The following is a 23324-nucleotide window of genomic DNA, read 5'->3' on the forward strand; positions in this document are numbered from 1 at the left end:
CTGTGATGTTCCCGGAAGACGGAAAGTACCATTCGTCGTGTGTGCTTTGAAAGCGAGGGGAGTCACAGGGTCCACGAGTGCGCAACCACAAGCCAAGGTTCACGACAGCGCTGCGTTCTTCGGCGATCTCCTTCTGTTTGGGGCAACACGGCGATGCGAGAAAGGGCCGAAACGTTCGTGGTGTGTGGTGCGGTGCTTGTAGGTAGAAACCCGCACTAACGCGGAGCTCATATTGGTTGTTGTGGGGTTGCGTTTGACGGGTTTAGCCCCGTCGTCGTCAGCTGATACGGTCCAGCTGGTCGGGGAGGACGCAACGAGCGTTCTTAAAAGTAAATCTTCCTTCGTTCCGTTTCAAAATGTGGAAGATTCCCGACGCATGCCGTGAGTAAAATGCTGCGGACGTTTTCAACAAAATTACGTCGTTTTAATTGAACAAGGGACTTCGGATAGTTTCCCTAAATCTGCCGTTTCTATGCTTCGTGTCGTTAGACTGAATTTGCACAGCGACGTGTTCGCACAGCGACGCACACCGCTCGAGTAGATGATTCGGTCCCGCAAACGACCGGTTATACAGAATTTCAGGGAAACTTAAGTCACCACCGATGTTTTCCTGTAAATCTCGTGTGACTCGTGTGAGTTTGTTGCGCTCATCATGCGGTGTGAATAAACTTGGGCAAGATTTTCTACCTGCCCGCAGATGCATGAACTGAGACCAATTTTTTTACGTAGAGAACATAGTGGTTTTTCTTTACATTGGGAAGAGGCCCGAATTTGTCTCTTTTCCCTCTGGCACTGCCCCAAGTTTCAAGTTGCAGTTTCAGTAGACATACCTACTAACAGGTACAAACTGCTCTAAAGCAGGTAAAAGACTGGGAAGTCAGGACGGTGCGGACACCGTGTTTTGCGCTTCTCGCAAGGTGACTGATGCTTTTGCGAGGTATGCGGAATATGCAAGCGATTTTGTTATGCCCTTCGTTTGCGTCTCCAGAAAAAAGAATAAGATTATTTACAAATTTAGGCGCAATCACAAGCCAAGATTTACGATAACAGTGCGTTCGCTTCGGTGGTCCGTGTAGTGGTATTATACGCTGCTTTCTGCAACACCGCGTCATGACGAAGAGCTGGAACGGTCACGGTCTGTGCTGGGCTAGCGGTTGACAGAAACCCGCATCGCCCGCATCGGCACCGAGTGCACTTGGGCTGTTGATGCTCGAGCCTTTCATACGCGGCTTGTCGCCAGCTGATCCTGCTGCTCGACGGTGAGGAAGCGGCGAGTGTGACCTCTGAAGTAAATGTAAATCCTCGTTCATCCAGTTATCCAGTGTCAAAGTGTGGAAGATGTCCAACGTGTACTGAGGGCGGGAACTACGAGCGTTTTGCCTTGCTTTTATAACCGAAACCAGAGCAGCGAGATAATTGCCTTGCGTACTCCAAAATGACGCAAGCAATAAGTTTCAACAGGTCGAGTACGTCACCGCGGATGTAGGCGAGACTGTGCACTGTTTAAACGCTTGCAGTATCCACGAGTGCTACCAGGAAAACGACGTCAACAGAGAAGGAGCTCGCGATTTTAGCATAATGCAGTGCCACGGGCTCGTGAATTTTCACTGTGGCTATATAAAAATATAAAAAAAAAAAAAAACGCATCAGCGCCACATTAATGATCACGAATAACACCGGTCACAAACTCCCAAGCCTCACCGCTTCGCTCGACACCAACACGACATACGACAACAATCTGCATCAAAACGCCCCAAAAGTGAAGGCGCCTGCTCCCGTACGCGTACTACAACTAGCGGAAGTGAAGTGTTGGGCGGATGTCCTTCACAATAATATATATAAAAAATGCCTTGCGCAAGTATAATTTCCATTGATTATTGAATACGTACTGATAAAATCCCAATCATTTGTTTTTCTATCTGATTCAAGCGAGTCGGACTGCTCATAACACTGGTCGAGCATGAAAATAACAAAAATTTGAACTTTTTCATGGCCGGTTTAAGATTTATTGCTAGTACATCGCTGTTTTTCGCAAAGGACTCATTTTACAGATTTTGCCTCCATACTTTTTAAATGCAAACAGTTCTTACATACGGCTGTCCATTGTGCCGTGTTTTGTGTCTTCTTCTATAAATCGGTAACGGTCAGCAACCAAAGAGCTCACCCGTACATGTCAAGCATATATACGCCGCGGGGAGAATCCGTTGTTAGTAGGAAGTGTCGGGCGTAGTGTCGGTGTTGTGTTTGTGTTTGTGTATGTGTCGCTGCTGTGTCCTACGTGGTGCTCGTGTTGTCTGTGATGTATGTAGAGTAGCAGTCTACTCGTGATAGTTCCCACCGTATACACCGACTCCTGCTTTTTTTTTCATTGGTTGCTCGAAATCGCACTAGGTGGCGCAAGTTACCGCCCGATTACAAGAGTTTGCTTGAGCTATTTATCCATGTAAGTTCAATATTCGTTTTTTTTTTTTTGTTTTTGTTTTTGTCTAGCGGTTTTGTCGTAGCTGCCGACGCCACCGACCGCCGACGATGCACGTAGGTACCTTTGCACGTAGCTACGTCCGCCGCTCGGAGACTGTTTACTGTGCATAAAAGACATCGAACGAGAACGAACGCGTCCTGTATGCTTTCAGTTCGGCTGAAAGGCGCGGCTGGCTGGGCTCGTCCCTCGTCTGTTCTCGGCTGCTGGCCGCCATGTTTCGTAAGGAACACGTTGAACCGTGCTTCTCGGAAGGCAAACACGGTGTAGCGTGTTAACTTTACACAGCACCTCATGTGTAGACGAAAAACACAGATGGCTCCGTGTAAAACGAACACGTTTTGACGTGTCCGCTATGGGACAACAGTTTACACGTCTGGGCGTGTTATTTTTGCTAACAGTGTAGAATGCCTTCGCGGACCCCAAAGGGTCCACGAACCCCCGTTTGAGAATCACTCTCTTTGTGTATTAGCGTTGTAAGGTTCTTCGGTCGAACGTTCGTGTTAGACGCAAAATTGGCGAGTACAGATAAGGTTCAGAGATAGTTCGGGGTGGGCCATGAGCGCGGGCTCATTTGCCGATTACAGAGGGACCCACGGAGAAGGTAATTTTAGGGTGATTGTGTGAAAATGAATGAACCTCACTACCTGGGGCCCGTAGTATTATTTTGGAAGATGGGACACATTCGGAATACGGTCTGGAGGTCTACGCCGGATGTCGAAACTTAGGCTAGAAAGAAAGTTTCGCCACACCTGAGCTTGCAGCTGCTGAGCGCGTGCTCACGATGAGCTTCCATGACGCTTGTGTAACGCTCATTCTATGCCACCAAGATTTCTGGTCTGCGCCGCCTCTAAATATAAGATTTTTCTTAGCAGTCAAACATGGCGTCCAGTGAATAATTCCTTCACGCCAGCAGCAAAGGTATATTTTTTTCCTGTTTACCCTGAAGGCTGCAGCAAGCGTCACCGACCCGCGAAATCGACTTTCGAATTTTTCGACATCGTTGTCTGGCTCAGGGGCGGAACACGAGCTGCAACGGTTGCCCGGAGATACAGAAAACGCGCTGTCTTACCTAAAGCCCGGAATTGCGTCGTCCCCTTTTTATTGCGCGGTAAAGGTGAAGAGTGAACTTGTCTCACTGTCCCAAGACTTCTGCGTCTTAGTGGGTGTCGTCCTGTCATAGCGCGGTGCGCGTCAGGCGTGAACCTTGAGGTATTCGTTTTTTTATGGAAAGTCAAAATTTAATGGGACTGTTAGGTCCTGGCGTGTTCGTGTCCTTTATTCTTTTTTTTCTTCTTCAGCCAACTATTTTTATTACTCTTTTTTAATGTTAAACAACGAAACATAAATTAAGCACGTAAACCACCTTGTAAGGATAGCTCTAGTGGATAGGACCGACATATTCAAGATGATAAGGCCGTTGTGCGAACTTGTCTCATGTCACACTCCGGAGGCCAGCTCGGCCAGGAGCACTCTTGTTAAAAATGTGGCCCATTTTGGCCTCTAGTATGTGACGTGGCGATTTCCCACTACGGCCTTGTGACCTGGGAGGTGTAGCCACAACCTTTCCTCGTTCTTCCCATCACTTTTCTTGACGTAAACGTGTATTGAATTAATCAAAGGTGTACCTGTTTTGAACGCTATTCACCCACTTAGTGTGACTACGGCGCCTGAAACAGGTCTTCGATTTGCCTGTGACACGTCACAAAAGTGTCTTGTCGTCGCCGACCGTAGTTCTGGCAGTGTAACAAGCAGCAGTAGTTGATGCGGTAGACGCCCGTCTTCGTTGCAGGTCGTTCTCCAGCCTGACAGCCCACAGAGGGTTCGGTGGGAAGTAGTTGAGACGCTGCGACGACAGAGACCCACGCATTCGGTAGTACTTTTAAAGCGAAGCTGTTATGCGCTAGGATCTGGGAAAAAATACGTCCTCGGATGTTGTCAGAAAACTCCCCATCGGTCGCGGCAAGCATGAATGAATATAAAAAAGGGGGCAACCAGCGTTAGTCAGCCTTCCTTGGCATTATTAGGTAGTGAGGTCCTGATCCCTTGTTATCATCTCTAGGCATCGTCCTCGAGGGAGTCCTAGAAGTCGTCCTTGAGGTCTTCCGAAAGGTCGTCTTAGGCGTCGTGCTCTAGGCATCGCCCTCGAGGTCGTCGTGGAAGTCGTCCTTGAGGTTGTTCTAGACATCGTCCTCTATGAATCGTCCTAGACGCCATAAAAATAACAGCTTCGCCCGTCCTCCATCTTCACGTAGCCAGGCCAGGGGGGGGGGGGGGGGGGGGGGGGGGGGGCGCGGGCCCCATGGACTTCCCCTGGCTACGTGCCTGCTTAATAATCCGCACTCACGGCCCCGAACACAGGCACATTTCTTACGTCTGTTTCATTTGCAATACCACAAAATCTTGAACACCCGTCAGGTGAAATGAGGGTTGAGAAGACATAATTTCAGCCGAAGAGTGCTAGAGAGGTGCAGGGTTGGCTCGAATATGATTCCACTCCCTGGCAGTTTTGGCAAGGAATGAAAAAAATACAGTAATGTTTAGAGGTCTGTAAACAGACGACTAATCTGGCGCTCAAATCATGTAAAAATAACAAGTTCAAATATCCTCTCAAACATTGAGCCTTCTTAAGCTAAGTAGAAAGTAACAAATTCTCAATGGCAATGCCAATTTCAGCCTCATTGCTTGTTATGTAGGATTTATCACTCGTCGCACTCAATCCAATATTGCCTAAAGTTTCTTCCAGATAAAGACACCCGATATCATCTATTATTACGGATATAAAACGAACCTCCTGAGGCAACAAGGAAATGATTAATGGGCATAGCCGCTTAACATTGTTTTATTAAAAAAATCAATCCCAACTGTCTTTCGGCGCCGTCCTAAGGCATCATCTATCACCCGTTTCACCCTTACGATGAACCCTAGCAAACGCTAAGAAGTATGCGAGCCAATCCAAGGCTGTGGATATATGTATCACATGATTACGCACCCGACCCGTCGTTGCGCACCTCTCGATGCTCGTGTATGACTCACTCGGCAGTGGATTGGCTGGGATGAATAGTAGCGTCCTCTGTAGTTCATTGTAAGGTGAAACGAAGCAAATAGTGTCTGTCGCGTTAACGGGCTTGCGTCCAAGCACCTCTCGCTCTTCCGACTTCCGGCAGTTCTACTCCGTTTTAGCTCAGCTTGGCAAACTGCCGGAACTACGGCTGCGATGAGTCAATCATATTGAAGAAGTGAACCGCGTGACAATGCCCCAACAAGCGCTCATTCTGACCGTGCGTTGTGGCGTGCCCCACGGGTACCGAACGCTTCCCAAGCTTAAGCTGAAATGGAGTATAGCAGGCGGCAGGGATTCGATCGGCTTCGCTTATGATTTTGTGTGTTGGTTCACGAAGAATTGACTCGTCCTGGCTAACTGCCAGGTCTTCGCTCAACGCCTGGACAGCATTTCCAAGCGTTGAATGAGGGTTTATTGACGTGTTCAACGCAATGCTCGGAAAAGTATCGATAGAACTGAATGGTTTTGAGTACGTAGCAGAGAAATTTATCGTTCTGGCGGGCAGCCAACAGATCCGTAAATGCTGTCCACGCTACATGTCTCTTTTTTTTTATTATCGCAGCATCGGGTTCCTTAATAACACGTATTTGAGGAAAAGAAGAAGAGTAAGTCATCCATGAAGACGGCGCCTCACCATTACTCTTTTTTTTTCCTCTCCTTCTGATAGTAAGAAAAAACTGACATGAGTTAGCGGGTGCGATGAGGTCAATACCCTCACACGCTCTATATGCTCTTTGGCTATCCACACACTGGCGGGCTTCCTTCTATTTTGTCGAAAAATGATCATGGGATGTAAATCGTTTATCACTAATCAGAATTGAGTGATAGCATTGCTGACAGCTAAACGTTTTGTGCATGACTAGAAATGTGAACATTGGAGTCTGCGCAAAAATGGTTCCTGGGATCAAAGGAAACAGAAACTTGGCTTCAGAAGTGTGGTATCTGGGGCTCAAATTCCCTCCCGGGAGATTATGATGGTGATAATTAAGTAACTGCGAAGTTTCGATGTCGTGGTCAGTTCCGCAAGGGCTGCTGAGAGCATTGCTTTTGTAGCTAGTCTAGTTAGATTTGAGACGCAGCTCTATATTGTTGAAGAGAAATGGTGTAGGGGTGTACACGATTTGGTTGACGTTGCTTTACACTGTTGCTGCAAAACTGTTACTTCAAAAAAAAAATACTACATATCATCGCTGTTGTACACTACCTAGATTACACTAGACCGCTGTTCCGAAAATTCAGGATTATTGCCATTACAAATATGCACGTGTATCGTATTTTGTGCGCTCTCCTTTTCGGACGAAGTGAATTCTTTGAATTTCTTTGACTCACCTAAAACTTGAATAAAAAGGAAATCTCAGTCAGTGTGCGCTGCTCTGTCATTTAGTATGTTCCTCATTTCCGCACGAATCATGCTTTAGAATCCCTTCGTCACATGTTACCTTCTCCACTCAGCAGGTACCATCTAGGAAACATGGATATATACTCTCTGACTAGAGCTAAATTGTATATGTGATTTATCTAACGCGGATGTCTCTGTATGACAGCTTTTCCATTTTCTCGCCTGCTTGCTGCCGAACGTTCCTGCGCACTCACATGTTCGCTCTGTTTATTGTTAGTGAATTACATGCCTAGTTTCAAAGAAAAACTCTATATGCTGTATAACGAAGCTTTTCAATACATCAAACTTATCTGCCAGATTGCAATGCTTGTTTTGGTTTATTTCCACAGACCCAGTCAAGTTGTTATAGGGCAGCGTTTTTGACTGGAGGCCCACCAGAGTAAATTTCTGGAAATAAAGATTTCATTACCCTAGTATAACCTGAAGGAAAACTAAATCATTCCTTGATCATGGAAGAATACGTTGGCTTCAAAATAGATGCCCCGCGTCAGGAAGGCCCGTTGTTGCCAAGAATAATAATAAAAAAAAAAAAAGCTCGGTGTGAGGCTGACGGAAAAGAGATGAGAGAGCGAGGAGACGTCGAAGTGCCAAGGCCAGATTGAAAGTATAATAGAACGACGCCAATCCTAGCCGCCTATGTGTCTAGCCCTCTCTTGCCCTTGAATCAAAGCAAACAAGAGTATAGTATGCTCCTCACACAGCGTCTCGCGTTCAAACGCCGGACAAATGCGTTGGGCGTTCGAACGCGCTTCAGCAGTGAGTAGAGAGAAAAAAAAGCCAGCTAGATTTTGCGTCTGCCCAATATCCTTCCAACAGTAGCTCGGGGATCCGACGTCACCGCGCGCTCTCATTTCCCCCTCCCCCTCAGTTTCTCACCGTATAGCCGGGAACAAAATAAGAATGCGCCAAATGCTCCACCTCGAGCGCGTACGCTCTACCTTCGGCAACACTTTGGGGTGTCTATTGACCCGCCCAGCCAAAGCACGATGGAAGGCAACGTACGCGTGTGGAGGTAAATTTTCAGGTACATTCCGAACTTAGATCTTACTATAGTTGGTAAATAAAGATTATTTTCGAGACGCATTATCACGTCCCCTCCCTTCTTTAACAGAAAAAAAAAGAACTCGACTGTGAGAAGAATAACAAGCTCGATTGAAGCAATAAATATCATTCTGATGAGTTTCTTCGGTGTACTAGATGGCCAAGGATAAAAGGTATCTGATTCTCCCTTTATCTTTTACTTTCGGAGGCAACAAATCTGAGTATAGAAACGTCATGTTCCAATAAAGCCCAAGGGCAGAGAGAACAGCAATATATCGTGTTTTGTGCCAACGATGAAGACACAAAATAAGGTTGAAAGAAAAAGATTAGTTTTTTTAGAGTGATTGTTTTCTATTAAATAAACGAAAAAGAAATTAAAGTGCACTCAGAAAAAGAAAACCGGTTAGAAAGAAAAAAAAAAGAAAAGCGGAGATAAGTTGCAGAAATTGTGAAAGTCAAGAGCAATCAATCTGCCGGGGCTCACGAATCGCACTATTTGTCTGCGGTCTACCTGAACCCCAGGTGCTCAGCGAACCCGCAAAATGACCGCAAGGAATAATTCATGACTGACATTTCGCGTTTCTGTATACGTGGTTTCACTTTTACTGTAGAGTACGCTTATGGTGAAAACTTAGCAAGGTTCCCAAAGACGGAACGCGGGGAGGGGTAAGTTTGACCGTTCACCTCAGACCCTGACCGTTGCCCTTTCCTGCTCATTTTAGTGGTTAGCTTTAAATTCGTTTGTCATATCTCGGTGTGAGTGTCAAAACACCAGAGGAGCTAAGCTCCGCGCACGTTTTGTGTTGAATGGGATGTCATCTTGAATCGGTGCGAAGTGAAATAGAAAAAAATTACCGAATTTCGCTATGCACTCCTGCTAAAGTGTAATGTACTAAATTATATATCCTTAACAAAGATGAAACACTTCGATAAGCATAGTTGAAATATGTTTTTATTTTGGGGCTAGGCAATAGATCGATTGAATTTCAGAGTAATTTAATAATGCTTTAATCGGGATATATAAATATATATATATTTTTTAGACAGCTGCTCGGTAGGGTTCAGAGATCGAAGCACTCGCGGAGGTGGGAAGAGTTATGAAAAAAAAAAGAATAGGTGTGCAAGCTTACTCTTGTAAATTGAACATGATTACGATGAACCCCGTGACTGCGGTAAATCAAGGGAGACCACAACACTGTAATATTGGAGGGGGCTCATGTTTTTTATATTTAAAGGTAGCACCTTTTTCTTCCACGCAAACGCACAATAGCATTCCACGTGGCTATCAAACACAGCGATTAAAAATTTAAAATAACACTGAAAAACATTTGTTGTACTCGTTTGCCCAGCTTTTTTGCGTGCTACAGCCTCTAGCTGCTGCTCGTTTAAAATAAAGCTGCACTTTCCGACATTATGACGTAGTAAAAAATATTCAAAATAAGAGATTTTAAAATTATGTTTTGTATAATATGCCTGGACGTGAACACAACCGTATAATTTATGATTTAGTCAAATGAAGTGTAACGATTTATTGGGTTACATTTTTTTTTGTCGACGCCCAGCCCTAGCGCATATACCATCTTTACAGGTATATAACTCACACCGTTGTATAAAGGGGTATGCAAACTGGCGGCGCGATTCGTAAACTGCTCATCGTTCCGTCAAAAAAGCTGGACTCCCTTTCCGTTTTTCTGTTTGAACAAGACAGCGAGCCGGGGTGAGTCAAGCAAAGGTGGAAGCGATGTGACTGGTTCACCGGCACACCAATGGAAAAGTCTCTGTCCACGTGCTCGGCGCACTTCGCTACATCCTGCATTCCGTTCATTCCCGTGCCACGCAAGTTTTGCCGAAGCATAATTTAACCTCCTCTCCACCCCGCTCGTGAGCGTAATCGGTAGCATCCGGTGGTTTCGTCATGGAACACGTCGCGGGGCGGGACGCCGTAGCTTGCCGGAACGTGTCATGGCGAGGAGTGAATTTTCAATCCCCGGTTTTGCAGTGAACTTTCTCCGGCTCGCCACGGTGACAGACCCAGTTTGCCTTAAGTCAAAACCTCATATAAGCGGCCGTTGTCAGGAAAAAATTGTAAGTCGGGCCATTGTGTCAGTCGCACATGGTTGCGGAGTGGCGGGAAGGATGGCGAGCGTGGACTTAGCAGTCGCGGATTTATGCCAGACGGCCTAAACGAAGAGAAGGTCGATCTCAAGCCATGGGGAGCGCTTGCAATTTAATGGCGGACCGTGGAGATGGTCGCTACTGCGTATGCGCGCTGCGTTCCCGCGTGCCGAGGAGGAAGTAAATGAGAAAGGTAGAGACATTTGAGGACGAATAATAATTTCGGCATATCCTTACAGCTCGTATTGCAAACGCGGCCCGGAAATCACGTAAACCTGATCGAGCAGTTTAAAATTTTGTGTACTACAGGTTCCATAACTTTTGCCGCCGCACTTCGGAGCACGCCAGAACAGCATGCTATCGGCGGCTGCTGCGCCGTTCCAACTTTGTACCAGATGTCGACACAGCCTACATCTTTCGCAATCAAGTTTAATACATCCAAAGAAACAAACAAAAATGAAAACATACAGAAATCGCATTACCAATGAGCCAAAAAAATACTTCTAAAGAACGAAAACGCGAGAAATACACCCAGGTAAGTACAAACTTTTCTTACGCACATCTTGGCGGATTGAGACGATGGGCGGACCGCACCGAAAAAACATGGCGTAAACTGAAATATAGTATAAGTACACTCCAGATATTAAAAATAGACAGACACGCACTTTAAGTGCCATGGGTATTTTGTAAAAGTGCAAGTAATAAGTATACTTGCATTGCATTATTTATTTACCTGGGCGCTGGAATTTCTCGAACAGGGCTAGAAGGGTACAATTATTTTTAAATATATTGTCTCATAACCGGATGCGTGGTAAAACAAACAAATATATAACAAAAACAACAACAACAACAAAGTATGCAGTGCTGATAGGTCGAACTGAAAGACAGAAGAAAAAAGAAAAGGCAACCTTAAGGAAATATATGGGCAGTCGTTGCATGGTTAAGCTACATCTTTATGAACAAGCTGTTACCCGGTAATTGAGAAGTTGATCCAGGAGATTGCCGTCCTCGACAATTCGATGCATCTTTTCTGTAAATTCAAAGCACTGTTGTACCTGGCGAAAAATTTGTTTAATCAATAAAAGTAGCGGATCACGATGCACTTTAAAATTCAGTGACCGGTTTGGGTAGATGCGCAAAGGTGATAATGGGTAGCACAGTTCTTTGGGGCCAAATTATTTTTTTTCAGGCAATGTAAGTGTCTGAAAGACCAAAAAAGGCATGGTATAACTAAAGTTGATGTTCTTTCGACCAAAGTATGTGTATTGTGGCTTCTTTGTGCCAGCTTCCGACGAATTGACAAAATTAGGCTTGACTTCTGGTTCTTGGGTTTCACCCGGCAAGTCAGGCCTAAATTTCCACGCAAGTACTACAGTTAGGCTTCACTGCTGCTTGCTCGGTTGATCTGTTACATCTTTGGTGAATGTCTGGCACATTGGGAATTATGTTGAACCAGAAAAAACAAATTCACAATAAAACTATTCTGGCATTAACAAACGCCTCGAAGCAAAACATCTTTAGGACCCCTAGGATTGCGAAACCATGGTCATATAGTTTGGCGTTTCACTGGCGTGCTGCCTGGACACCTCAGATAATATCTCTGAGCAAACTTGCTCTTTCTTCACCATAGGAAAATGAAGCAAACATATTTGGAACATGGCGGTGCATTCCTTTGTAGAGCCGTGCGGAATCTTGCTTCACAATCTCTCACTGTAATTAGGGAGCGAATGAAATATTGCGTTAATTTTTACTTTTTTGTTTTGGAGTTCTGTTTGTTGAATTTTCGTTAGTTAACGATTGCCGTCGCCTAAAATCTCTTTTACGCCAAGAATCATTGCCACAGCCTTTAAGAGATACGGGTTAAGTTAATGTTTACTGATATATAACGTCTTATGAACCAAAAAGTACACTTCAGAAATAATAGTTGAAACATACTGCAGGCTCTACGATAGCATATAAAATTTACATATTGTTTGCGTTGTGTCTCTTTCTATTGGTAATAACCGAAGCGGTCAGCAGGTCCCTCCCTTCAGAAGGCGCAAGGATATAAAGTCCCACATCTCCACAGTGTTGCTCACGACGTTTATGCCATACAATGCTTCGGGTAAATTCCTGTGCATCTACGGTGCCAATGATCGCTCCATCGCCTCGCTAGAACAGGAGTGGGCGAACTTTTGCTGCTGCGAGCCAAATTGTCTCAAAGCGGATACAAAGCGGGCCGGGTAAAAATCCCTGAGGGGGGGCTAAGTGATTCCTAAGTGACAAATCTATTCAGTAAAATCTATTCAGTAAAATATATATACTGTAAACGACTAAATTTTCGCGAGGACCCAATTTTCACGAATTTCGTGAGTCGCCTACAATTCGCGAACAATACACCCCGCGAACAATTCTGGCAATATGTGAACGCTACGGAAGCTACACTCTATTCGCGAAAGTTAGAACCCGCGAATAATTTCAAATTTTCAGCTTTGGCCCCATTCGCGAAAACTTGAGCCCTCGAAAATTAAGTCGTTTACAGTATATATATATATATATATATATATATATATATATATATATATATAAACAAATATGTGCAGATGAATGAACCGTACTTAATTCAATGAATCAAAGTTTTCAGGAACCCGCCGAAAGCCAAAAATTGACGGAGTTAGGATTTGAACTCTGGGCCTCCCAATGTCCGGTCGGGTGTGCTTTGGGTGTGTGTGCTTCGGGTGTGCTTTGGGAGGCCCAGAGTTCAAATCCTGGCTCCGCCAATTTTTTTCTTTCGGCAGGTTCCTGAAAACTTTGATTCTTTGATTCATTGAATTAGGTACGGTTCATTCATCTGCACATGTTTGTTTATATCCTCCTCGGAGACCACGTACGATGGTGTGAAGTGCCCGTGTTGTATATATATATATATATAGATATATATTTGTGATTGGGAGATAAGGTGCGTATCTCCCGGCCAAGCACATGCTTGGACGCAATGAACGTGCCAATGTACGTTATCCTGTCTTTGTCTGCACTTTTCATATATAGTTCTGAGTGGCGCCTTTGTGTGTCTTCCTTGTGTCTGTTGTTTTAGAGCACAGCTCTTAGACGCCCGTTTCCGGCTTGCGTGGCGTCGCCGTCAGCGTAACCGCTCGTTGCATGCAAAGCTTAAAACGAGCGGTTGCATGCAACCCTTGCATGCAACGGCGTAACCGCGAGTTGCATTAGGGTTAGTGTCCCATAATGACGTCCCGAGGGTTACCCTCGTGAGGGTTAGGAGGGTTACCCTCACGAGGGTTACGAGGGTTATCCTCACGATGGTTACCCTCACGAGGGTCACGGGCGTTACCCTCACGAGGGTTGCGGGGTACGCTATCCTCAAAAGAGTCACCCTCACGAGGGTTACGAGGGTTATGAGGGTTACGTCGTCTGGAGGTCACGTGACCTAAGGGAGTCACCTATCCCTCAGTAGCCTTTCCTCCTCCACCTCGAGAGCTGCGCTCTAATCTGTCGTTACGGGGCGTTGTAAACGGCTTTCATTTTTGTTTGTTGATTTTTTTCGTGCCTTACACCAGGCTCCATATATTCTTAGATGGCGGTGATATTAATTACGGCCACAGCTCGCGTGTTTTTAATTTGTTTATTATAAATCAATCCTTGCCATTTCGTCCGAATACCCCCTTTCATGCCTCACCCGTACAGAAGTACGCACTTGTGCAATAAACTTTATGATACCGATCTGGACATGTATCCACACAATTGTTTATTAATGCTGTAAAGATTGCAGTCTTTTATATATTTAGTTTGTTTTAGTACCCGTCTTTGTTTCGCGTTTAAGGTGCAGTATATTCATTCTACTCAGTGTACAGACTTCTGATGTTCCTGCATTTTGTTCGTTCAGTTGGCTGTGTTTTTTTTTTTAAGCTAATTTTTTTATTGTGTATCAATAAGAAGGCTTTTATGGCTGTTTTCGGACACAGTATTGCAGACCCACTGGCAGAGTTGTTTGGGCCAAAATTTAGTCTTGTCTGGCGACTTGCGGTCTTGAAATGTCAAAAGAAGACAAGGTAGATCCAAATTTATACTTCTTTAGCCAAAGCCCGCGTATTTTGACCATAATTCGTCAAACAGGGGCCAACGATAGGCTTTACTGCTGGTAGTTTGGCTGTCATTTCGCATATTTGGGACTCAGTCGCTAAACAAGTACGAAAGTTAGGCCTCACTTCGGGTTATTCGGTTTTAGTTTGGCAACTCTGGGTCTAAATTGCTAAACATGTGGTAGGTTTGAGTTTCACAGCTGGTTATTTTGTTCATACTTGGCTTATTTAGCTAAAGTGTTCCACTTTGGAAATTACGGGGTGAGCACGTAACTAACCACTAAACTAAGCCATAAACTAAAACCAAAAACTAAACTAAACCAACTAAACTAAACCAACTAAACTAAAAACCATATAAACGACAAGGAAAAGTATTTTGGCATTAACGTCCTCGAGCAAAACAGCATCAGGCCCTAAGATTGTGAAACTTGTGTCAAGTTAGGCGTTTATTTTGCGTGCTGCCTGGGGAGTGGTTGAGAATTAGGAATTACAAAAAAAAAAGAGCTGGTTACATAGTATCGCAAGAATAAAATTAATTAGCTAATGCGTCCTTCAACACATACAAATATCTGATTGTCGCCATAAAAGGGACAAAACAGTCCCTTAAAATACGTTCTTGTGATGACAGACTTAAAACATATTGAGGTAGTTTGCATTGCACGTGGTTATGCCAACTTCGTAGTTATGGTTGAGACGTGAGGTTGAGTGCCCCGCACCAAGAAAGCCAAGATTTCAATCTCTGGAATGTGGTTTCTTCATCTACCTTCTCGGGCATTCAAAACTGTCACTGCTGTTTCGTTCTGAACGGTGACACAGCTGGCGTCTACAATGACGCACACAAGTGCTCGCCCGATTCAATGTGCGATTGACACAGTCTTTTTTTAATTGGGGTGCAATAAACTACCATTATAATCCTTTAAAAGAGGAAATTACTTACCTATTAACCTGGAGCAAATTAAACTCGGGCGTCTCTAGAAATGCGACCTCTTTCCTCATCACCTTTGACGGTTATTTGGTCACGCTTATTATTTCAAGATACTTTTACGAGGACGTACCGGAATCTGCACTTTTCAAAGCGGCCGCGCCTTTCATCTCTCCACCATTGCTCGATCCAGTGCTCTGAGCAGGCATTGGACACGAGGGTTGCGTAAGAGTTCGGCGTGAACTCGGCTCAGCTAGTATTGGACACGAGTGCTGACGTCAGCGTTCGTCAATGACTCGGATCCAATCAAAATGTTTTGTGTCCAAACAGTGGCGACCGACATTGTTGCTTGATGGAGTTTTGAAACGGGTCTATTGATTAGGGTATCCTGGTAACGTTTTCAACCAAAATTTATAACAATAACAGTATTTGACAAGAACTATATTTGTTTTTTGGCATTATAAGTATGAATGTGTTCCTGTTGGTAGATCAGATGCAGTAATTATGTTCATGTTTGCGTAATCCTTAGCCTTACAGCTTTGTCTCGTTAATATAGGCATTTATAGGTATTTATAAATCATTCGCCATGTAAACAAATTGTGCGAGGACGAAATGTTTAATTACATGTTTTTTCCCTTATCACAAGCAATTCTGATTGCAGTCAATATGAAGATACTGAGGTGTTCATATTAACGAGATATGATTATGTTGACCGTAGGTCTTCAAAGGCACATGTAATCGGGCGAAACGCAGAAAGTGAATATAATTAAAAAATAATGTGAATAGTAGTATTGTTTGCGCCGATTCAAGGTGTGGAGAAAGATAAATATTTTTTTGCGCCATTGTACTCCAGACAACAGAGTTTCGTAAAACGTTCCTTTAACTTCCGGGAGTCGATCGGCTTCCCACGAATTCTCGTATCTAATTATGAAGCTTATAATACTCCATAAATATTTGCCGGGTAAGCACTCCACTCTCCGTGCACGACGTGGGAATTTTAACTCAGATCGAAAAGATTGCGTCTGTTTAATCTTTGCCATTACATCGAGATTAGAATTGATTTTAATGGTAGATGGAAAATTTAAACGACATATCTAACCCTGAAAGTCTATTTGAGTTCCCCGCTTGCATCAATATATTGAGTAATTTTGAAAATTGTTTTCCAATGAAACAACTAAAAGAATAGGTTTCTTTATTTTTAACCTACTTCCTTTGAACTGAGGTGAAGTAACAAAATGCAGCAGCGCCTTAGAATGTAACGTGAGAGGTTCTCTTATTGTCCGCGTAAGTATACAAAAAATAATGTGTTGACATTTTAAAGTGCAACTTTATCTCTAGCCTTTTCAGAGTCCAACCCATATATATATATGTAACCTTTCCGTTAGTTTGGCAAGAGTTTGCATCTTTAGAAAAATGTAAGAGGCAAAATATAAAATAAAAGATGGATTTCTTAGTATAATACAAAAGGCAAGGTCGCTGTGTGTACATTTATATATTAATTTGTTTGTTATCTTATTGCTTCGCTTCTCGTGCGTTTTTAAAGTTCAAGTTCGCACTACGTAGAAGAATCTTCTATACCCATTTTTACCTCAAGAACCGAGGTAAAAAAAGTCCGGTTCCTTGCGGTGCATTACTACGTTTCGCCTTTCTGTGGATAATTAAGATATACGCACCTGCATTTTAGATGAGATATATATGTTATCTTATCAAGACGTACATGCTCAAAGCGCTAAAAACTTCGATTTTTCCTCCGACAAGTAAATCGCGTAAGAACTACTTCACGCCGCGTATGAACAATGCGAAAAACTTGTTTTTTTTTTAGGTGAAAACGGGAATAGCCACCAAATAGATGTAAAAAAAAAATATGTAATCAGAGATTATTACGTTCTTATAGGCGACTAGGTTCCTGGAAACGCAAAGGTGTCTAAAGAAAAAAAAATTTATTATCTTTTTGAAACAAAACCAACCAAATTCGATTACACCCAATTGCATTCCCAAAAACACGAGTGAATCCACTGTTAAAAAAAGAGGAAACAGAACACAGAAGGCGGACACAGAAAGAGCTTTCATTTTCAACTGATTCTCATATTTTTATCGACTGGATTTTTTCTAAGCCAACTGAAGGTACGGCCACTGACAGGGTGAGACAAGCCCCGAGAGACTTTAGTTGTCCCGCCTCATCCGCGAGCTTCCCACCTCCGACGAAGCTTTGGCCTCTCGCGTACCTCAAGCGCGCTCGCGCAGCCAAGGTGCTGCGGAAGGCACGGAACACGTGCCTGAAGCCAACCGCTCGAAAGGCACGCCCTGTCGTCCTCGTTCTGTCATGTATGTATGCATGTACCCGGGGACAAGAAAATCCTTCGGAATTTCTCGTGGATTTTCTCAACGGCGGCCAAACTGGTAGGACTTCACGAAGCTCTTAAATATAGGTCGGCAAAGCGAGCTCAAACATGGACAGCGTTTTCAGAACCTGAAACAACAAAGTGAAAGTGAACATGTAGGTGTCGAACTTTTACGCGATTCTCGAGAATGGGTTGATGGGAAACACTTCGATGTGTTTCAGTGGGTTCCCGGACGCTGTAGAGATACCTGGAAATGCGCCGGCAGATGTTGCAGCGACTTTAGCCCATTCCTTACTCCCCAACGTGGAACCGCCGTACATTAGAGGTGACGTTCTTTCGCTCATGAATCTTCATGCGCAAAATGCAAACGAAACGCCCGTAGAAGAGTGCTGCACACCTATAACCCCCTTCATTTCTACCGAATCCAAATCTTAACTATCCTGTGTAACGTAATCTTTCCAAGCAAACTGAACCGATTAGGCCTGGGGGCGTATTGCACGCGAAATTTCCTGCACCGAATTTTGAAAACGCACAATCCAGACTCTCCAGGGTGTGATTTTATGAAAATATATATCCCATATATTGTGTGAGTAGTGTACTTTTTACAATACAGAAAGGGAAATTCTAAAGAACACTCAAATCTAGATCGCCGACCATTTACGAAGTCCAAATTACTTGGGTCCTGCAACTTTCAACTTAGAAAGCACAAGGCCGTGAACGTTCTTCTGCGTTTTTTATCCTGAAGTGTCTTGAAGTTCATCTTGAAAAAACGTGTTATACTAACAACCATTCGTGTCTGCATGCAAAGCCCGAAATTTGTATGACTCCGCTAAGGGTACATGTGTTTAACTGAACTTCGTGCTGGTACATTCGGCTCCCGTACATTGCAAGGACTTTTGTGTCATGTAAATGACGCACTTTCAGGGCTTTTAGTTTTTCTGCCATTTTCTACGCTGGGATTATGTACGCGCAAAAATCTGTTAACGCAGCTTTTAGCTAGTGAGCCACGTCTCTTCTACTCTCTTTCTTTCCTCCTCCTTTCACCTACCCATTCTCTTCCCTGTCTCATACTGGCAAAACGAGGCAGGCCGCCTTGGTTAACCTCTCTGTTTTTTCATCCTCCTCTAATCTTCTTTTTCTTCTCGGGTTTTACACCCAACGTTAGCAACACCTGGTCTCAGCATACACAAAAAAAAAAAAAAAATACTGTCCTTGAAAGGCATTTGACACCCCAAGCACCTCTTTAGCTCGTGAAGAACGCTTTCGGCTCAAGCACTATGGCCCCCTGGCGTACTAGAAAGGCAAATTGTCAATAAAGACCCCTTTCGCATCAAAAAAGGATATTAAAAAAGTTCTGATAAGTTTGTCATAAAGAACTTTTTTAATGGGCGCTTAAAATCACTTTTCTATGGTGCATATATGGACGAGTCGAAGAACCCATAAGAGTGCTTTTACGACCAGACTTTTGTTTAGTGTTCGGCCGAGTGCAGTCAAAGCCTATGTACTGTGACCGACAGATGAACGGATGGCGACGATCGGATGGCGTGGCCATTCGAGGGTAATATACTCTCCCTGCGCGGCCAATGATATTTGCGTCATTAGCAGACGAAAAACCTAAGTACCAGTCCCGAAGCCAAAAGGCGTAGGAATAATTGGGCGCATCCTGAGTTCTCTCTCTGACGCCACGTTGGCTGTGGGGGCGCTGCCGTCGGCGCTGCACATGCGCTGTCGGTTCACCTCTCTCGAATCTGGTTTCTAGGGACTCGCGGGGCCGACCCGATGTGGGGATGCGAGGGCTGATTTGTAAACAGCCCAGGCAGCACAGAGTTGACCAAGCATTGGCCAATGGCTGTCAATGGCTCTTTGGCCAGGGGCCAGTCAGTGGCCAGAGATTGGCCGATGACTGGCCTTTCTCTGGCCATTGGCCAATGGCCACTGGCCGTCAACCATCGGCCAAGCTCTAGCCAATGAATAGCCACTCTTTGGCCGCTGGCCACAAGTCCATCCTCAGCCACTGGCCATTGTCTGGCCGAAATCCGTGCTGCTTGGGAGCGTATTAGCATATAGAAGGCTCACCAACGCAAACGCAAATACCAAACAAAATACGAAGACAAGGCACATGCGTTGCGATAGATTGGTCTAACCGGTTATACCATGCGAACAGGGGCGAACTTCCAGAAGAAAAAAAGTGGAATACACTTACACCCTTTGTCCGATATGCTACGCTAAAAATAAAATTCAGTTCGGCGTACAAACCGACAGCACCAACTTTCCTGATCTGGCTTGATATCCGAGTGGTACAACTTGTAGGAATTCCCTTCAGGCTACCCGTCTCGGAGAATGACGCAACACCCTGGTTCAACACGCAGACATTCAGATCATGTTAAAAACACGTACTCTATCTTACTTCAGGGTAAGGGTTTTGTAGCTTGGCGTTTGAAAAGCTATACGCGTCCAGCGTTTTTCAATATGTGTTGTCACGTGACGCGAACCACCGCAGTTACTCCGATTCATTTGAGTAAGATTCGGAACACAGCTTTAGTGACCGTTATCTCCCGCCCCGCGATCCCAAGACCCACCGCACATACGCTGGGACGGCCCCCTCGCGGTGAAAATGACTATGAACGATTTGGACCAGGTGGCCCACCCAATCCAACGCTTTGGTTCCCCAGGTTGCCCACACACTTATTACACCAGCTACTGTACGTGCTCCTCACTAAAAAATATTAAATAATCGTGCGCTTTTTTTTTGTTCTACTGCAAAGATCAGTGTTTCTTTTTCTTTTTTTTTTTTCCTAGTCTTTGTTACGTGCTTTTGTCGTTTAATAAGTTATATCGCACCGTTATCAAGCCCCTCACGAAAATCGGGGCCGTCAGTTCGATATCAGTGCGCTGTACGTCGAACTGAAGTTTTGGGGTGTATTCTGTGGGACAAGGGGTGTAAGAGTATACACTTCCTTTTTTCCGAGATTGTGGACGAGCGTCTAGACGTTGCGCTTTCGACACCTTGTGATTGGCCCCATCGAAACGTACCACCGGTTATGTTCTGACTTATGACAAAATGGAGTGCAAAATGAAAGCCACGTTAGGCTTTTGTCAACATCTGTGCAGCAAGATTCGTAAAAGCATTGAAACCGACCTTTACCTTCAAAGTCTCTGTAACGCATGAAATGCAACGTAGGCAATTAGTGAAGGAATCGGTGTATATCGTGTGACGTAGATTTTTCCGCTGAATTTAGCGGGGAAACTGAATTGCTTTGCATGTCCCATGACGTCCCTTCACGTGATGTCAATTTTCTCGCTAAATTTAGCTTAAGAACTGAACTCGGGGATAGGTCTCGTGATATCAATTTCCCCGCTAAATTTGATGGGAAATGCTGGGACGGACGGATGGACGGACCTACAAAATGTTTGGATTGACGTCGCGTTAAAAAGCAATTCATGCTTTAAAAATACTTTTAGATTATGTTGAGTATTTCAAAAAGGAAAAGAAAAACGCGAAGAAAGATTGGTCTCTATGCTTCGCGAGGCGACTCGTGTTATCCATACTTTGCCATGAAACTATTGCATATTAGAAACTATTGCCATTGACACAGTTTTAAGGAACGCTCGGTTTATGCTGTTTACGCTTCTTGCATCGTGATGCAAGTGAAGAGGAAGTGAAGCGTGCGCGTGCACATGTTTTGATCGGCGCTCAATACATAGCTTTGAGTATATAGCCACAGAAAGTTGTCCCCGAGTATAATACCACGATCTGATTGGCTGCCCAGCAATATATAATCACATTGACTCGCTACGCCCTGCGTTTTCTGAGCTGTGCATGTCTATTAACTTCGGCAAACGCAATTTTAAAGCTCTTTGCTAATAGCAATAATTATACCGCAAGTGACCTTTCCTCCATTGCAGTGACGAATAAAAAAGAAAGAAAAATAGTTGTAAAAGTATAAATTACGAATAGGAAAATAATTTTTCCTTACGTTTCTTCGACTCCTGTAAGAGTCCGAAACGTAGTTATCAAATCCAAACACTTATTGCATCAAGAAATACAGATGCCGGCGCAACGGACAAAAGCAATCATTGTTGGGTTGACGAGGTTCGTTTCCAGTGTACTCGTAAGAGGGCAATGGCGACGAAAAAGGCAATCGATGTAGCATATACATTAGGAAGAATAATAAATTAGGTAAGCGCTTTATGTAAAATAATGCATAATATACAAAAATTAGGTCCAGTGATTCACCATCTGAACTATGAATGGCAATGCTATCTACGCAATGTCTACCGAGTAATATAGATAGGTTATGTTTCATGTATTGCAAACTGTAATTTGTACAACTATGAGACATGCTTTTAGTCCTTTGAGGAGCTGGTTCGTTTGTTGGCATCAACGTACCAGCCCGGGGGGGGGGGCAACGGGGGCGCTCGCCCCCCAGCTTTCAGGGGGGGGGGGAGGGGTTGCAAGGCATGTGTTTTGCTCCCCCACCCCCCCCCCCCCCCCCCCCCCCCCCGAAAGAGCCGCCACTGGGCACGGCAAACACTAGCCGGCGGCGCTCAAGGGCTACCAAGGGCACCGCCCGCCCCTACCCCCGGCCCTGAGGGGAGGGGGGGGGGGGGGTCTCCTCTGCTCCCCCCCCTCCCCACTCAAAATCAAATTGGCACGCCACTGTTTGTTGGCCAAATACCGCTAACAAAAATAAATAATCTACGGCATGTTCTTCCTTGGACCGCGTCTTAAATTCTATCGCAAATGCAGTGAGCGACCTTTGTAACACCCAAGCAGTATAGCAATTAAACTACGGTAAACACACAAATAATCGCTCCCGCAGTTTTTTATCTTTCGCGTGTAGGCATAGTGCTCTGGATTAAATAGCGGAGCATCATATTCCTAGATTTAAAACTTCATACAGTGCAGGTATGTCGTGCATTTTTTATCACCGTGAAGGCTATCAATACACGTCGATTCAAAGCGGTAATCATCCGCCACTACTTTATATATTTTTGAGCAAAAAAAAAAATAAACCGAGATTGACGCTACAGCGACGAAATAGCGGGTCACTTGTTGTAGTGGGAGGGACAGACTGAAAGAATCAGTGAGCGAATTGAAAATGGGCTAAAGACTTCTTCATAGAGTCCGCTGCTGCAGTTGGAACATTACTTTATCGGCCGCTTGAATCCCTGCCATGTCGTCCGTCTTCGGTGGAATCTTGGGATCCCGAGAATTTTTCCGATCTGCTTCTGACGCCTACCCCAATCTTCTTGCGTCCCCCCCCCCCCCCCCCCCCTTGTGTACTTTTAGCGGAGCAATATAGAACCCCTGATGTTGGGGACCACGGTACCCCAAGATTTTTTTTTCTTTGTCTACGTTGCTCTTCATCTTCAAAGTTGTTTTCGCCAGCTGACCGACACACAGGAGTGTTAAGTCAGTATCTGCGAATGATTGCCTGCAAAGGATGACGTAATTGGGTAAAAATGCGTGAGAAAATAGGGTCATCTTTTTCTTTAAAGTACATTTAAGCTCGATCAGAAAAGATAGCATCTCTTCGGTACTTGTTTTGTGTGCGTGTGTGTTTGAGTGTTTGTGTGTGTACGTGTGTATGGGCATGTGTGTGTTTGTGTGTGCGTGCGCGTGTGCTTCTCGGTGTGTGTTTGTGTGAGTGTGCGCATGTGTGGGGGTGTGCATGCATGTATGTGAGCTTGTCCGTGCAGGCGCGCGCGAGCCCGCGCTTTTTGGAACGGGATATGATACCGCGGTTGTATATTGGATCTAACGAAAGCATATTTGGTTCAATGATTCGGTGGTCATCGTACCCATGCGAGCAGACGGGGAGTGATACATGCTTCCAAGTTATTTTCCCAATTTAAAAGTTTTTTCTTTCGACATAAAATAAT

Source organism: Ixodes scapularis, unplaced genomic scaffold, assembly GCF_016920785.2.
Source record: "Ixodes scapularis isolate PalLabHiFi unplaced genomic scaffold, ASM1692078v2 PGA_scaffold6__148_contigs__length_123643588, whole genome shotgun sequence".
NCBI classification, from domain to species: domain Eukaryota; kingdom Metazoa; phylum Arthropoda; class Arachnida; order Ixodida; family Ixodidae; genus Ixodes; species Ixodes scapularis.